A 15,824-nucleotide genomic window follows, 5' to 3' on the forward strand; every position below is an offset into this window, starting at 1 on the left:
TTCAAGGCCTACCTATTTCCATTTATTTAGGAAATAAGGTTGCATTTGCTGAAGGGATTTAGCCCCTAAATAGAATTTTCCCAGAGACTGTCACCAAAGGAATATTTAATAAGAATTAATTTATTAAGCACATACCATACTCCAGACATTGTTCTAAATACTTTACATATAATAATTTGTTTACTCCAATGAGGAAATTATATAATTGAGGAAAATAAGTCTCACACAAAAGATAACTGACTTACCCAAAGTCACACGACTAAAAATGTCAAGGCCAAAATTTGAACTCTGGTAATAGGGTACCCAAGACTATGTTCTTAACTACCAAGTTATTTGATAAAGCTAAAAGAAAAAAATTGAATGTGGAAGAATAGTTGGCTATCTTTCTGATTATAAATTGTTATAGCAAATATAGATTTGAAAATTTATGATGTGTCTAAAGAAATAAAATTACTATCTTAGAATTTAAAAGAGAACAAAAAGTTTTGAAAGACAGGTTGGCTCTGGCTAGGATGGTGGGTTAAATACTGAGGAGCTGAATTGTGGTTGCCAGTGATTTGTGTCTATTAAAATGTACCAAGCCAACACATTAAGCCTCATTACCTCAGTCATATTGAATTACATTTTGTAATTTAATGAAATGTGAAGTTAGACCGTGAAGTGCAGTAATCATCTCAAAGTGCTGATGTGTTCTCTGGCAAAGGATCAACTGGACAGACCTGATTCCCAATATTTCCTGCTGCAGAGGTTGATCACATCGAGACCCTGCCACCTTTTGGCCAAGGTGCCAAATACTCTCCCCCCCCCCCCCCACCCTACATCTTATCTCAAAGTGTTTGTCAGAAATAGACAAACTGTGTTTATATTTTTATTTCTATCTTTTATTATTCTTTTTTTCCTTTTGATAAGAAACTCAGAGTAGAGAGAATGCTGGGAAGTACAGCCCAAAATTTTGAAGGCTCTAATATAATGCAGTCTTGCTTAGGAGATGGCTTTAGCATTAATATAATAGAGACCATTAAGTGTGCTCTTGTGTTTTAGAAAGATCTTGGTACTTTAGTAAATAGATCTTTTAGATGAGCATAAATACACACATTGACATACTCACATAAACACACTAGAATCAACTGAGTACATTTCTTAGTATTTTTCATCTATCTTCATAAGAGTAATTGGATTAGATTTTTTTTTCTTATATTTTTCTCATATAATTTTGGTATCAAAGTTAAACTACCCTTCCAAAACGAGTTGCGTGTTTTTCCTCTACTTTTTAAATTCTCTTAATGAGAATGTATAATATATGGGTTATGTGTTTCTTAAAGTTTTGGTAAATGTTGCCTAAAAATCTGTCTGGGCAGGTGGGTATTCTTTGTGAGAAAACTAGTTTTTCTATAATTTCAAACTCTTTGAAAGTTATTAACATACTGAGATTGTCTATTCTTGAGTCAATTTTGATAATTTGGTTTCTAGAAGAACATTTTAGAAATAATGACTTAAAAATGTGGAGGAAACAAGATTAAGCCATTATAATAGGAAAATTCAAAGTTTATTAAGATCTCTACAACCTGATAAAGTCTGATTAAGAAAAAAACAGACTTTGAGATAATTTTAACTTACAGAATAGTTGCAAAAATAGGACAGAGATCCCATATACCCTTTAACCATCTTCCCCTAGTGTTAACATCTTGTACAACCTTAGCAACATTATAAAAGCCAAGAAATTAACATTCCTACAATACTATGAACTAAACTACAGATTTCATTTGGATTCACCGGGTTTTTCACTAATCCTGTTCCAGGATCCAACTCAGGATCCTGATCATTGCGTTTAGCTGTCATGTTTCTTCCCATATATGAGAGTTCCTTGATTTCTCTTCATCTTTTATGAACTTACCATTTTTGTGGAGTACTGGTTAAGTATCTTGTAGAATGTCCCTCAGCTTGGGTTTCTCTGACATTTTCTCAGGATTAGATTAAGGTTATGCTTATCAGGAAGAACACTAGAGAGAGATTTGTCCTTCACAGAGCATCAGATCAGGGTTTAGATAATGTCAACATGTCTTATTATTGCTGATGTTAACCATTATTACGTGACTAAAGTGTTATCTATCACGTTTGTCCACTGTGTTTTGGGGGCAGGTGACACTTCGAAGTTATGTAATATCCTGTTTTTCTTAAGATTTTACTCACTGAGTTTAACAATCATTGGTAGATTTTGCCTGTAGCAATTATGGCATTCTATGGTGATTTTCTATTTTCCTCAGTCTTTCTCTGTTTGTTAATTGGAATTCTTGTGTAAGGAAGAATAATTCTTTCTTCATCCTTATTTACTCAGTTATTTGTATCATTATGATATTTGTTTATCCTTTCTTAACTCTGAAATCTACCAATTCTCCAAGTAGCCCTGATTACTTTTATTGGTGAATGGTATTTTAAAACCAACATCTGGATTGTGAGTGCTTTAATCTTATTTTATAATCTGTGTCCTTTAACAAGTGAGTTTGATATACGTATATTTTATTGTGGAGACTGACAGATTTGGAATAATTCAGCCCTTTTAAAAATAAATTTCTACTTATTATGCATTTTCTTTCATTTTTTACATCTTTTCTACTTTCTGTTAACCTGATGAAATTTTCTTTATTCTATTTTTTTTTTCATCTGCAAAGCTATGGAGTATTACATATCTTATTACCATTAAATTATTGATGTAAATACTTATTTAAATTTTTTTTTTTTGCAAATCCAGTATTTTTATTTCTAATCCTCTCCTAAGCAAGGTATTCATCCACTTTTATACATTGAATCCCTTCCCATCTTCGATGATTAATATCTCTAATCTTCAACATTTAAAAAACTTTTTTGATTTTTTTTAATTTTAAGTGAATAATTTGCTTAATTTTCATCAAATGAATAATTAAACACACTGTATAAAATACATGCAGATCAAGAAACAGATTATTGTCAGCCCCCATGGAAGTCCCCACTAACCCGCCCATCCTGGAATCATAGCCAGCCTTTCAGCCATGGGTAACCATTACTTGACTCTAGCAGCACAGGCTTGTTTTACCTTATTTTGTACTTTCATGCAAACGTACATAAATGGAGTCATGCAGCACTTACCCTTCTATTTTTAGTTCCTTTCATTTAATATTATTTTTAAAAAATTAATCTGTATTTTTGCATATAGAAAATAGTCTAATTACTGTATACTATTTATTGCATAATTATACCATTTATTTATACATTCTACTGCTAACAGGCATTTGAACAGTTTCCAGTCATGCTATTTCTGCTATGTCTTTTGGTGAACATGTATAGAAATCTGAAGCCAACATGACATTTTTCCCCCCCATTTTAGGTGATTTGTTTCTTCTGTCTTGATGCTTTTAGAACTTTCCCTTTGGATTTCAGAATGTCATAAGAAATTATAGATTATTTTCTAATTACTTTGCCTAGTGGAGCAATTCTTTTTACTTTGCATAGTCAAAGCTCCTTTCAATTAAAGTACAGTTTTTTCTTTTGTATTTTTAACTCTTTTTAAAGTACTTCTTTCACACATGGTATGCATATGCAGGATCTCTGCTTTTGCATTTTGTATCTACTACTTTCCCTCTGATTATTTCCAGTTTTCTGTCCTTTTCTTTGCATGCTTTAGAATTTCCTCCTGCTCATCTTCCATGTTACTGACTTATCGTTCTGCACTATTGATGTTTCTTCTCTTCCCTCTTCTCTTCTTTATATCTATGGTCTCTTTTGACTTATACCACTTAACATTTTGGAATAATGTACTTGTTTTTACAGCTGAGCTGGTAGTTTTACATTTCAGTCTATTTACTTATCATTTTTATCTTTTATCTCCTTTTTGTCATAGTTCACATTTCTCTCTTTTTTCTATTATCTCTTTTAAATGAAATGAAAGTATTTATTACCTACTTTTCAGTTTCCCAAAATCCATATTTTCAAAAACTATGCTTTTTGAAATATAATAATTATTTTCCTTTTTTATAACAGATTTTTTTTCACATTTCATTCCCCCCTATTTTTTCATACATAAAAAGAAGACATGGCTATCTATAACTGTCATTTTTTAAAATATATAAAAAACAATAAATAGCATAAATGTATTTTTTTTGCATTTCCTCCAATATCTGGGTAAGTTTTTGTTTCCCTTTAGAATCTAGGCCGAATATGCAGCTAGACAAACTAATGTAACCTGTTCAACCATTAAGCCATTCAGCAGCCTCTGGTTGAAGAGGAAATAACTGGTGATTATGAGCCATTATAATTAAAGAATTGTATGATTGTAAGCTTTTTCTTTGCATTTTCAAAACCATTTCATCAAGTTCTAGTTCCACTGAGAGAATATTCTGTTTTATTCATATACTCTGGTTATCAACCATACTGGTATAAGTTCAACATCAAGAAATTTTTACCACTGTGTCCTTTCTCTTCGGTGAGGGGGGCATATATTTTTTCCCCACCACCAGCTCCTCCCCTTCACATATTACCTTGTGCTTACATTCATAATATGTAGCAGCAGAAATAGCTCCAAGTGAGTTAAATCTCATCTTTTCCAAGATCCACATTCTAGACTCTACTTACTACCATTGTCAATCACCCTGTGGGACAAAGAATATTAGTGGGAGGAGGGGGAAGATCCCATGCTTCCCTTAAAAGGTCTATGACATCTAAATGCAGGACAGAGATGGGTTCTAACTGCAGTGCTGCTTGTTTTTTCAAACTAAAAGATATTTAGGGAAATTTTCCAGAATGCTCTCTTCTTACTTGTCACAATTCATAGTGTCCCATTGTTTTCTCAGTTTGGTAGCTCACCGAATCTTTCTTTACTTTGATTCAAATGTTATTTTATTTTATTTTTCTGATAGAAATATCAGAAGTTTTATATCGCCAGATTGACACTATCACAAAGATTAAGTGCTGGTATCATTTTATTACATATTTTTTCTTATCTGTAGTCTTTCAGTTGGTTTTGATGGTTAGTAAAAAAAAAAAAAGACTGTTAAAATTATTTCATTTCCCTCTTCTGCTAAATTCTTATATTTTAGATATTAGAAGTTCTAGATATGATTCTTTTTGGTTTTCTTTTAATGAATCTTGTATGGTCCTAAACCTTATAAGGTATAATATCTTGGGACAATTTACCTCTCTCTTTATCTGTTTAATAAATGTGGCTTTTCATAAGACAAATTTAATATATATGACCTTAACTGTTGTTATAGTAACATACTTTTCAACCTGCTCACTTTTTTTTCCTCTCTCTTGATTTTGAGTGTGGCAATTACACTTTTTTTCCCCTCATATGTAGAGTTCTTCTGCTGGGAGCAATATTTTGGCTAACTTTGCCAATAATATTTCTATCACAGCAATACGGCAGAAATAAACGTATTTTTTTCCATAGAAATATAGTTTTAGTTCATTTCTCTAAGGTTTCCACTTTATATATTAAATATACTACAACTTATATATAAGTAAGAAAGTTTTGAAACTAATGGCAAAAGATGATGAGAGATATTTTAACAATGGTTTTATACAATCATCCTGCTTTAAAAGTTCTTTGAAGGTAGACCATTATGGAGCTGCAGAAAAAGCAAATATAAAGTTTGATTGCTGGATTTCTGGTCGAGATGGCAGAGTAGGTAAATGCTATGCTTGCTTCCTCTCACAACCACATGAAAATTCAACTAAACTACAGAAAAACCATCATTGAGAATTACCTGAAGTCTAGCTGAACAGAAGTCCTACAACTAAGGACATAGAGAAGAAGCCACCTTAAGACTAGTAAGAGGGGCAGAGACACTGAACAAGCTGTTCCCATACCTGTGTGTGGTGGTTAAAATCAGGAGGAATATATCAGCTGTGAAAATCTCCCTGGAAAAGAAAGGTGTTCTCAGCTCCACACTAGGCTCTCCAGCCCAGGGTTCTAGTGCTAAGAAGAGAAATCTCAACTTTCACTGTGAAAACCAGCAGAGATTGTAGCTAAGACAGAGGCCTGCTGGAATCCCAGACATTCCTGTGAAAGAGCCCAATCATGGATGTATTTGCTGATGAACTTACTTGCTCTGAGCTGCAGGGCTGGAGCAGCAGCTTGAAAGGTGCCAGGGACATATGGAGAGGAGCTGAATTGTCTGGTTCGAAGTGAGGGCTGGAAGGGCAGCTTTCCCCAAGAAAAAAGTGCTGACTAAATCCATATTCTCTTTGTTGAGGCCTCCCTGCTCCCAGCATGCAGATTCAGGAATGGAGCCTAAGTGTGCCCCATTCCTCTTGCTGAGCAGTCCCAAGCCCAACACTAGCAGTAGCCAGCCTTGGTTCACAACTTGGCCTCTTGAGGCACCTCCAAGCCTAGTGCAAATGGCGGCCATCTGCAGATTGCTTGGTGACTCATGCCAGGTGGCCCTAGATAGGGCACAGCCTACGGCTAATCTTGGCCTACAGTGGCTAAAGTGAATTCTGCTCCATAAGGTCAGCCCCTGCACAACAGCTCTTCTACTAGTCACTGGCCAGACTTCACAACCAATCAGCTCAAGGGTCAATTCCAACCAGTGATATGCAAACAGTAACCAAGGCTCAACTACAATAGTAGGGTACACACAACCCATACAAAAGACACACTTGGAGCACCGAGCTCAGGTGACCAGGGAGACTGAGACACTGGGATTCATAGGACACCTACTACATAAGGCCACTCTACTAAGACCAGGAGACATAGCAGCCCTACCTAATACATAGTAGCAAATACAGGAAGGCAGTCATAATGGAGAGACAAAGAAATATGTCCCAAATGAAAGAACAAAGCTCCAGAAACTAAACAAAGAACTAAACAAAATGGAGACAAGCAATACCAGATTCAGAGTTCAAAACATTGGTTATAGTCACACTCAATGAACTTAGGAGGAGAGTAGATAAATTCGGTGAGAACTTTAACAAAGCAATAGAAAATATAAAAGTGAAGATAGAAAACATTAAAAAAAAGTCAGAAATGAAAAATACAATAACTAAAATGAAGAATACATTAGGAGGAATCAATAGCAGATGAGATGAAGCAGAAAATCAAATCAGTGATTTAGAAAATAAGGGAGTAGTAAACATCCAATCAGAACAAAAACAAGAAAAATGAATCAAAAAAAAAATGAAGACAATTTAAAGGATCTCTGGTACAACATCAAACATACTAACATTTGCCTCATAGGAATACCTGAAGGAGAAAAGAGAGAGCAAGGAATTAGAACCTATTTGAAGAAATAATGATGGAAAAATTCCCTAACTTAGAAAATAAAATAGGCATAGAAGTGCAAGAAGTGCAGAGAGTCCCAAACAAGATGAACTAAAACAGGGCCACAGCAAGACACATCATAATTTAAATACCAAAGGTTAAAGACAGAGACTCTTAAAAGCAGCAAGAGAAAAGCAGTCAAGTTACCTACAAAGAATCTCATATAACACTTTCAGCTGATTTCTCAACAGAAACTTTGCAGGCCAGAAAGGACTGGCATAAAATATTCAAAGTAATGAAAAGAATATATTACCAAAATTATTCTACCCAGCAAAGCTATCATTTAGAATTGAAGGACAGATAAAGAGTTTCTCATACAAAAAAATCTAAAGAAATTTATTACCACCAAACCAGTATTACAAGAAATATAAGAATTTTTAAAATAATAACAAGAAGAAAATAAGATAAAAAATATAAATAATAAAATGGCAATAACTACATATCTATCAACAATTACTTTAAACGTAAATGGATTAAAGGCTCCAATCCAAAGATAGGGTGGCTGAATGGATAAGAAGACAAGACCTTTATATATGCTGCCTACAAGAGACTCACTTCAGATCAAGACACACACAGACTGAAAGGAAAGGGATGGAAAAAGATATCTCATGAAAATGGAAATGAGAAACAACAGCTAAGGTAGCAATACTTACAGCAGATAAAACAGACATTAAAACCAAGGCTATAATATGACACAAAGAAGGACCCAGTAACACTAATTCTAGGTATTCATCCCAAAAAACCCCAAATTCTATTTCAAAGAGACATATGAATCCACATGTTCATTGCATCATTATTTATAATAACATAAGATATGGTGTCAACCTGGGTGTCCATCAATAGCTGAATGGATAAAGAAGAGGTGGTACATATATACAGCAGAATATTACTCAGCCATAAAAAGAGATTGAAGTCTTGCCATCTGCAATGACATGGATGGATCTAGAGGATAGTGTGCTGAGTGGAATCAGTCAGACAGAGAAAGACAAATGTCATATGGTTTCACATACATGTAGAATCTAAAGAAATAATAAACAAATAAAACAGAAATAAACTGATAGATACAGACAACATTTTGATGGTTGCCACATGGGAGTGGGTTTAGGAGGTTAGCTAAAAAAAGTGAAAGGATTAAGAAGTACAAATTGGTAGTTTCAGAATAGTCTTGGTGATGTAAAGTATGGCATAAGGAACATAGTCAATAATATAGTAATAACTATATATAGTATTAGATGCATACTAGATTCATCTAAGTAATCATTTCATAAGTTATATACATGTCTAATCATTATGTTGTACACCCGAAACTAATATAATATTGTATGCCAACTTCAATTGAAAAATAAAAAAATTACTAAAAAGTAAAGCAAGCAACAAATCATAAAAAGAGTACGTTATTAAAAGTAACATTCTTGTGATCTATAAACCTCTTGTTTCCACTCCTTTTACTTTAAGAGCGAATGTGAATTGAGGGCTCTCAGTGCTGGTTTTCTAAAGGAAGGCTGACAGTGTGCCCCAAGACCTTAAATGAGACATCAAAGCCTCTGGCACAGACCATGGAGTTCTCAAACAGCCTTGGCCAGTGACTCTGAAGCTCCTGGACAAAGACCACCAAGTAGGTAGAAAAACAGAAATAGTTTCAGTTGCCCTTAGGATATGCTTAGATATTGTCCAGGTAAATATTGGGAAAGATACTTTGATCACCACACAAATTACTAGACACTCATTTAAACACTAGAACCGGCACAACAATGTAACACCAATTGTGCTGCCAATATTGCTGCATTAGACACATCGAAAATATTATTCATTATGTCTGAGCATCACAACTAAGCCCACCACGCCCACTTCCTCTCAACAGAGCATTCCAGAAACTGCTTCCAGTCAATTAAGATCAGCAGGTAAGATGTCACTACTCTGCCATCCCAAACCCTAAAGAGTTACTTAATATTCACAGTAGGTTACATTTTAAGAGACTTAAAGAAACTTGCAATGCCCTACACTGCTTATAGGGCAATAATTTACTGAGAAATGCCCTACCATCTTCCTTGAAGACATTTCACAACTGAAAACATTTTGAGAAAACTTTGGGAAACGATTTCTATTAAATATTCTTGGCTTATGGAATTTAATTTATCTCTGCTTTTAGTTATAATCGATCCATTACAAGGACATATTAATTCTTTCTTACACAGATAAGGGTTGGAAGAATGGGGAAAGAGCTTGAGAATTTTGGCCACTAGAAGGGCTGCTGAAATTTTTCCACAAAAGCTTCCTGAACTGGGACATCTAATTACAGTGAGGAAAGTCAGAATGACTTCATTTTAGGACTTACTAGCACACTCCCAGCAAAGGTACACTAGTAGATGCTTAGAGAAAGAATACATGTGTAGCTGCAATTTTTCCATTTATATAAGAAACAAATATTTGATGTCAAAAACTATGAGAGAGATAGAAGATTATAAAGAGAAATAATTACTTGTTATCCCATTACCTTTGAAAAACTGACATTGGTAGTTTTTATATATAGGTATTGTTAATAAATTGATCAGAACATATAACTGTTTTATACCTGATAGAAAGGCCCATTCTTATAGCATATCCCTGTGCTCAAGCACATTTTCATCTGTTGGCTAAAGTTTTTTGAGGTTGAGAAGCTTCTTTTTACCTAATTGAATCCTTTAAACTCTAAAATCATAAAAGAGCAAGCTGGGGCATGGCCTTCAATGCTCAGGTTTGTGTTTTTTGAATTTTTCATTACAAACATAGAAATATCTTTATTTGGAATGAAACCAAGAAACTTGAATCGCAACTAAGGAAATGTCCAGATTTGTCAGATCCAAGTTTACTTTAGCAGTTTCGGGGTTGTTTTTTGTTGTTTTTGTTTTGTTTTTAACATTTCCATTTGATTTTTGTATAACACTCATCACTTTTTAAAGGATGAGCACTCTCTAAGTATTTCATTGAAGCAGAATTATGCCATTGCCCAGAGCTGAGTAACAGCAACCTGATGTTTAAATCAGTGTTATAACAATGAGCACTGATGTGGAGGATGAAGAAATAGCCTGCATCTTATTATAATTTCTAGTGCTTTTTAGCCTTACTGGCCCACTTACAGGAAGGATAGAACTTTAGGAATTACATCTCTTTACATGAAGCAACTGGTCCTACTATTCAGGGGAGAAACGTTTGCAAAGGTTCTCCTTCCCTTTGGAATGTCGGTCAGTACTGCACCCTGCCCTCCACCCCATAAGAAATGGGAATTGCTCACTGACTTGGCTTTTTAGTAGTAGTGTGTTTTTTGAGAAGTGGCAATGTACTTTTTACCTTTCAAAGATGAGAAACCATATTACTGATAGTCAAAGAGAGCCCACAGGAGATTTCACTTTTAGGAAAACACATCTGTCAGTGACATAGTTAAAGAGGGAGGAACAGGGTGAGCGAACATGCACTGACGGAGCGGACGCTTGCACGCACACACGCAGCCAGGACGCTTGTCCAATAGGAATGAGTCGAAGAGCCCAGCAAGATGTCCATTCCCCTCTTGCTAAAAACCCAATGACAAAGAAGAGGACAGTTCTGGCGATGTTTCCATGAGAGCACATGAGACCCAAATCCAAAGAGAACAGTTGCCAAAAGGTTGAGAAAACTACAACTACAGGGACTCCTAAAGCTTTCATCAGGGCCAAAAATATAAGGTATTAAATCCACCCATCTGGTTAAATGAGCTATTCATCTTATGGCCTGGTGGTTCATAATTGTCATTCCATTACTTGGGAATCAAGATGGATCCAAGAAAAGACCCAGTTAGAACTGAAGAGAAGAAATATTAAATTGTTCTATCTGGTTTATCTTTTTAGAGCAGGCAATGAAACAACTGTGAAGCATATACTGCATACTTCATGTCTTGGATCAACAAGGGAGCCACGCCAAATGTCAGATTAAATATTCCACAGCTGAAGTGTTTGCATAACTTTTCAGTGGCTACCATTTAAAGAAAGAAAAACAGTGATGGGCCTTTAAAAAAATATTCCCTTGACTTGACATGCTCACGGTGTTCTGCCAGCAATTGCTCTGAGCTTGGAAGGCAAGGCCACGCATATCTTGTCCCTGAAGTGTCCGTGCCAGCTGGCAAGCGAGGCTCAGTGTTTTCATTCGCTCCAGGAGCATGAAGCCCCACTGTGCGCCCTGAAGGCCACAGCTGTACTGCTGTATTGTTTAACCACGTCTGCTTTGGCTAAGAAGCAAGCCATTTTAAGAAGGAATTTCCTGGTTCTCGAAATGTCTGTCGTGTTTCAACAGTTAGTTTGCAATAGCTGCGTGTGTTTTCAGTTTGTGTTGGCTCTGTGGGTCTGCTGAGGAAACTGGAGACATATCTTTTATTGAAACAAATAATAAGTTAGAACAAACCGGCTTTATTGTCATTGGCTCTGGCATGGTTTGGAGTAAATTTAGTTTTATATTTCTACAGAATTTCTCAAGAGATGATGCTCTTCAATCTCAGGTCATGTGAGGGAAGGGAAAGAACTGACATATCTATCCCAGGTGCCTACTAAGTATCAGATGTTTTTCATGTATTATCTCAATGACTATTCCTAACAATCTAAGGAAGGAGCTGTTCTTCCATACACTTTACTAACGGGAATATGGCCATTCACTTGCCCAAAGTAACACAGTTAAAATTGGGAGCTGTGCAGTCCAATTGCTTTTCTCATCCCAGATCTGCCACTTACTCTGTGACCTTGAGCATGTTACTTCACAACTCTGCTCTAAGTTCATCTAGAAATGAAAATAATAATGGGAATTCTCCATCGAGGATTAAATAGAGTAACATGTATAAAGTGATCAACATAGTGTCTGGTCAATAAATTCAGCCACTGTTACATGACTGTGCAGAGATTTCAACCTAGTGCAGTTTTTCTCCAAGCTGGTGCTGAAGGCACCTCACCACACCACAGGGAAGGTCTAAGTCAATGCTGATATTCAAGAAACTCAAAATAGAAAGTAATTTAACATCTTCATTTTAAAATTATTTTCTTTATTGATGCAAACAAGGCCTGTAGGTCTGGCTCAGGCATCTAAAAAAAAACAGGTCTTTCTGCAAAGGAATGAGAAAGAGAACTGATGGGAGCTGTAAAGGCTGGAGGGTTCTGTAATATCCTTGTCCAGGTCAGTGGTTTTGATTCAAAATTAATAAATGAAAAATTACCATGTGATATGTTCTCTCATGACAGATGATATCTGGTCTACTCATTGTAACAAAAGTGGAGAAAAGAGGTGATGCTGACTGGTAATCATCCTGGTGTTTATGGCCTGTCAGCCAGGTGTTCAAACCTCTCCTGGATGTTTCCTATGTGCCAGGTTCTGTGCTAGGCCCTAGGGTGCAAAGATGAGTAAGACATTGTCCCTGATCTTGCAGAACTCCAGATGAGTAATCAAATGACCCTATATAACACAGAGTTGTTTAAATTCTTGATCTTCATCACGGCTATTTAAATTCCAGACCCTCTGGAATCCATTTAAAAGAAAACCTTATAAACATCATTAGCTGTCACATAACCAGGAATTTTTGAAGCTTTGTGTTAGGTCATTTTAATAAGCCTCGGTGAGAAAGCAAAATCCACAAGTAGGAGAGAGGTCCATAGTGCAACCAACATAGCTAATCACTTGGAATTTTTTCCAGTCTTGCATGGATTCCTTGGGCCCCAGCAGCACCAATAACTACCTCTGAGGATTTGGAATCCAAAGACCCAAACATGAGTTTTGCCACTTTTAAGCTATATAATTTTAGCTCAAATCATTCAACTTGTCTGAGTCATATTTTTTGATTTGTAAAGTAAGGATGATGAAAACTATTTAGGTTATAGGTTTATTATGAAATAGTGGATAGATTAAAGCCCTTTATATGCAGTGAAGACTTATAAACGTTTATCCTTGTTATTTCTATTAAAACTTTCACTTCCATTCATTTTGGATAAATTTGGCATTGTGTAACTTTTAGATTGTAAGTTTTTTATTTTATAGTTTGATGTTTGTGAATATTTCAACAAAGAGGGTAGAAAAGAACAGCATCAGTGAGCGATTTTTAAATACCACATCCATGAGGGGCAGGAGATAAAATGACGGCACTTCCCACTGTTAAAATTTTTTAAATGAATATTTATGTATTATTTATTTTATGTCAGATACTGTTCTAAATATTACGTATGTTTTAAATCTCAGACATTCTCATTCTCACAATGAGCTCTACAAGTAAAAAAAAAAAAACTATGATTCAAAAAAAGAGGTGGTCCATACATACAGTGGAATATTACTCAGCAAAAGAATGGAATCTTGCCATTTGTAACAACATGGAAGAAACTAAAGGTCATTATGCTAAGTGAAGCAAGTCAGACAGAAAGACAAATACCATAATTTCATTTATATGTTGAATCTAAAAAAACAAAACTAATTAATAAATAAAACAAAAACATACCCATAGGTATAGAGAACAAGCTGATGGTTGCTGAAAGGAAGGGGGAGAGATAGGTAAAATTAAAAAAAAAAAAAGTGTAGTGCAATTATGTCCAGTACATACACAATTATGTGCAACGCGTAATACTTGATTTAAAAAAAAAAAATAGTATGGTTCTGCAAGCCTAAGTAACACTCTTGAGGCTTGAAATCTAGTAAACAGCCGAACTAGGATGTGAACTTCTACTTGATCCAAAACACAAGTTCTTAACTATAATCTACTCTGTGTCTGAAGATGATAATAATAATCTGTAATGGGAAGGGATGACTAAAACCCATGTCCATTTATTATCTTTATAGAAAACTAAAATGTGATAGTTTATGACTTTCTTTGAGGGTTGGATAATAATTACAAATCTGAACCTACAGATAGAAATTTATGAGATATAATCTAAGCAAAAGGTAAGTGAAAAGAATTCTTTTCTTCCACAGAAGTGGAAAAGATATGTCTCTGAAAATTTAAAGCCATGGCCATCCCTTCTTTTCTCCTAAGTTTATATATATTTAAATTTATATAAATACATTATATTTATAATAATATATGTAAGTATATATTTATAAGTATATATTTATAAATATACGTGTGTGTGTGTGTGTGTGTGTGTGTGTGTGTGTGTGTGTGTGTATAGTGATGGAGAGAAAGTCCTTAAGTTTTTTTTTCTGGATTTGATGAGCTCTCTAATCCCCAAATACTTCTGTAATGTCATTAAACATGGGATCCCCTGGAACCATCACGTGAAGTCAATCCAGATTCTAAACTCAATGAGATTTATCTACCGCTAATCTTTGTCTCTAACAGAAATATCTTATTCATTTCCAAGACAGAACACATCTCTATAACATGCCTCTGCAGCAAATTCTACATCCTCATAGATCAGAATATAAAACAGGGTGGAGAGCTAGAACTCAACCCAGAGATTTTTTTTTTTAAGGTTGGACTATAAATGGAAGAACTGTATGATTTAGCCATTATGCAGACTAATTAAAACTCAAAGATACTTTAAAATATGAATGCCTGTTAATGCATCATTATGCTTCTAATTCCATTCTCTACTCTACCCCACCTTTGGCCAAAGTAAAACAAATTAAATCACTCTCCACCACCACCCAAAAACAAAATCTGAAACCTACTTTATTTGATGACAATAATGTGGGACATTTTTTCAAGTCACATGATAAGCTGCTTTTCCCTGGTACCCACCAAACATCAAAAACTGGCATGTATCTAGTGTGACCTGTCAAGAACCTTTAGAGGAGTTCTCCCAGACCCTGCTCCCCAGAAGGCCTGCAGTAATGACACCATTCCCCATCTGAAACTCTTCATGGGAAGTGAAACCATCTTTAAGGTTGACTTGGGAAGAGGAAAGAAATGTTGAGCAGATAAAACTAAGATGCCGCCATACTTTTTGCATTTACAGTATTAAGGATACAGACTGATTAAGAGAAATGTTAAGGACCTTTTTGGCTTCAAAATTCTCTGATGATCTGATTTCTCCCACATGTAATATGCCAAACCCAATTGTATCTTCTTTCTTTGCAGAAACCCTATCTACTTCACACAGAGTAGGCTGCTTAATATAATCTCCCTGTGAGGAAAAAAAAAAAAAAAAAGACTTCTTTGAGGTTCAAAATAAATTCACAGTAAATCAATGCTAGAACAGTTATTATCTTCTTTGGTTTCTTATTCTGGGCTCATGAGACACAGTTCATCACATGGACCATTAGCTGTTTATCCTGCTTCCAACAGGCTTCAGAAGCTGTCAAGGTCTGTGCTAGAACAATGAAAGGAATATATGTCCATCGCATTTTCAGAAAATCCAGAGTTCCCAGGAAATAAATTTCACACTTTAAAACATACTAAAGCAACTTGTTACTTTAAGTATTGGCCTGACAAAGTATTATTTTCTTTAACAGATAATCACTCTGCAAGTTCTTCTGTTTGGCAAGTCAAAATTTTCATAAGTCAGGTTCATTTAAAGTAAGTACACCTGTGAGTAAAAAGAGGGTGTTAAACTTA

This window comes from Rousettus aegyptiacus, unplaced genomic scaffold, assembly GCF_014176215.1.
Source record: "Rousettus aegyptiacus isolate mRouAeg1 unplaced genomic scaffold, mRouAeg1.p scaffold_m13_p_8, whole genome shotgun sequence".
NCBI classification, from domain to species: domain Eukaryota; kingdom Metazoa; phylum Chordata; class Mammalia; order Chiroptera; family Pteropodidae; genus Rousettus; species Rousettus aegyptiacus.